The sequence below is a fragment of the Protobothrops mucrosquamatus genome, unplaced genomic scaffold (genome assembly GCF_001527695.2).
Source record: "Protobothrops mucrosquamatus isolate PMUCROS unplaced genomic scaffold, P.Mucros_1.0 scaffold_311, whole genome shotgun sequence".
Lineage (NCBI taxonomy): Eukaryota > Metazoa > Chordata > Lepidosauria > Squamata > Viperidae > Protobothrops > Protobothrops mucrosquamatus.
The window spans coordinates 1,134,076-1,136,847 of record NW_015386387.1 but is presented as its reverse complement, the minus strand read 5'-3'; positions in this window follow the sequence as shown (position 1 = coordinate 1,136,847).

Here is a 2,772-nt window from a genome sequence, read left to right as displayed (position 1 = left end):
TGTTATGTCCTGAGCCTGCTGAATTATTCAGCAGGCTCAGAAATGTTGCAAAGGGTCCCGAGCAAACCATAAGGCTGCTCGGGACCAGACTGGCTGTCTCCAGCCTTGCACACATGCGCAAGGCGCGAAAACAGCCTTGCATTCATTGGCTGACGCTGGCCTTTGCAAGGACACTATAAAAGGCTTGCGCGCCATTTTGCTGTTGCTGTTGTTGAATGAATAAAGATGACTTGCTGTTCACACTACTCGTTTCCTTGCAATGCGTTTAACCCGTGAATTTAACAGTGGCGACGAAGGTGGGATCGCTGCAAGCAAGATTACCAACAGAAGAAGATAGGACTCACCAAGGAAGTCCTGAAGCCCTGGGGAAAGTTTGGCGTCCAGAATCGCAACTCTGCCTGCCAGTACAGAATCGCTGGAGGTGAGCTTGGCAGAAGGAACCCTTTCCAACAGAAGGCTTGCAGCAAAGGCGTTGACAAGGGTTGCTGAAGGCTAAGATGTCTAAGATAGGCTGGTTGTCAGAACACTGGAACTCGTACGTGGCGCGGGTGGAGAATTACTTCAGAGTAAATCAGATAAGAGAAGATGGTCTTAAAGCAGCCTTAAAGCGGCTACCCTGCTGTGTGTTTGTGGACAAGAAACATTTGACATAGCAGAGAATCTGGTGGCCCCGGCGTTTTTGGAGTCAGTGTCTTATGCAGATGTGAAGAAGATGCTGAAAGAACATTTCCAACCTAAACTTTCACACCTTGCACAGCCACAGGAAAGAGCCCAGCAGAACTCCGCTGGGGTTGCCGCCTCATCACGAAACTGGACAGGTTGCACCCAGACCGGGTGGCTTCACAGGTGTCACAGCCGTGGGCACCTAGGAGACTACAGGTGGGCGATCCGGTCTGGGCAAGGAACTAGGGACCTGGACATCTCTGGGTCACAGCAGTGGTATGCAAGGTCTCTGGGCCGCTGTCATATGAAGTGGCCTTGGATGATGGGCGCATCATCCGTCATCACATAGACCAACTGCACTGGAAGCTTCCCAGCAACACTTCCGCTCCTGGCTCTGCTCTCAGGGGGGAGGAGGACCATAATCACAATTCTGGACCACAGTCTTCCCGCTCTAGCGGTTCTTCACACGCTGCCGCACATGTTCCAGTGGCAAAAAGGGGGCATTCGCACACTTCAGCTATTGCTCCAAACAGGGAGTCTCCAGAAAGGGGGTTTGCCATGGAGGCGGCTCCTGACTCTGGCACCTCCGGCACATACACGGGGGCCATGGGTTATTGGGGCACAGCCGCCACTCAGACCACTCCAGCTGCTGGTCTTGGGCTCGAGGGACAGTGCTCCCAAGAGGAGTCCATTGTGGACTTGAGGAATTCCACCACCCCCCAAGGAACCCTGGCTTGGATTTAGAGGATCCAGCCAGTCAGCAGCTGGGTGGGTCACCTGGTGTGGGGAAAAACGCACACGCAGCAAACTGCCGTGCTTTCCCCCACACACACAAACCTCATAACCTTTTGATACTCTTTGTCCCAGTGAAGCAGCCAGAAGGTCATACCCTTTTGACTTAATGCCTCACCTACCTAAACAGATAATATGCTTAGTTCCTTCTCCTATCTTTTCCTGCCTTTGTTAGTTCCTTCTGTTTGCTCTTTACCTAGTCTTTGATCATGTAATGTGTTACTAGGAAATAGTTGCTTACATGAAGACATTTTCCAATGAAGAAACCTTTGTCAGCATCTAATGCAGTGGTTCTCAACCTGTGGGTCGGGACCCCATTTGGGGTCGATCGACCATTTCATGGGGGTCGCCAAGCCAGGCTGTCCACCATTTTTTTTGTCTGCCATTTTTTTTGTCCGCCATTTTTTTTCCCCTTTTCTGGCAGGTGCCTTACCTCTCTTGGGCTGGGCCAGCTGGTGGTCGGCCTGCTCCGTCTCTGCCGCTTGCCAGCTACGCCTCGGCCGGCGCAGGGGGCAGAACCACGCATGCGCGGCGCTCCCAGGCAGGGAAAGTCCTCGACTTACGACCGGTTGGGTAGTCCTCGACTTATGACTGGTTTAGACCTCGACTTATGACTGGTTTAGTCCTCGACTTACGACCAGTTGGGGTCGCGGCATTAAAAAGGTTGAGAACCACTGATCTAATGGTTAAGCTGGTGTATATAACAAGTATATAAAAAGCAATAAACTCACAGAGTTTTTCAAGCTGTGTCCTGCAGCTTCAAACCTCTGCTCAAGACATGCCTGCGTCTTTTTCTTAGCGTCTTACAACCTGGGTCTTTGGGGCACCAAAGTCCTGGTCTGCCTAGCCTAGTCCACCCAAACATCTTAAGGACTATGTAAGGTTTCTGCCAAGGGAATCTTGCTAGTTCTTTTAAAAAATGCAGAACAAACACTCAAGTGAAGGGGGTTACATTTCAGTGTATTATTTAGTTGTATTTTTTTGTATAATTATAAATATAAGATTGCTCTGCCTGTGTGCAGGCATATTATGCTGCACAATAACATCCTGTCAATTGAACACATGTACATGTGCTGCTATAACAATAAGGGTACTATTATTTCATCCAGGGGGAGGGGTGTTATGTCCTGAGCCTGCTGAATTATTCAGCAGGCTCAGAAATGTTGCAAAGGGTCCCGAGCAAACCATAAGGCTGCTCGGGACCAGACTGGCTGTCTCCAGCCTTGCACACATGCGCAAGGCGCGAAAACAGCCTTGCATTCATTGGCTGACGCTGGCCTTTGCAAGGACACTATAAAAGGCTTGCGCGCCATTTTG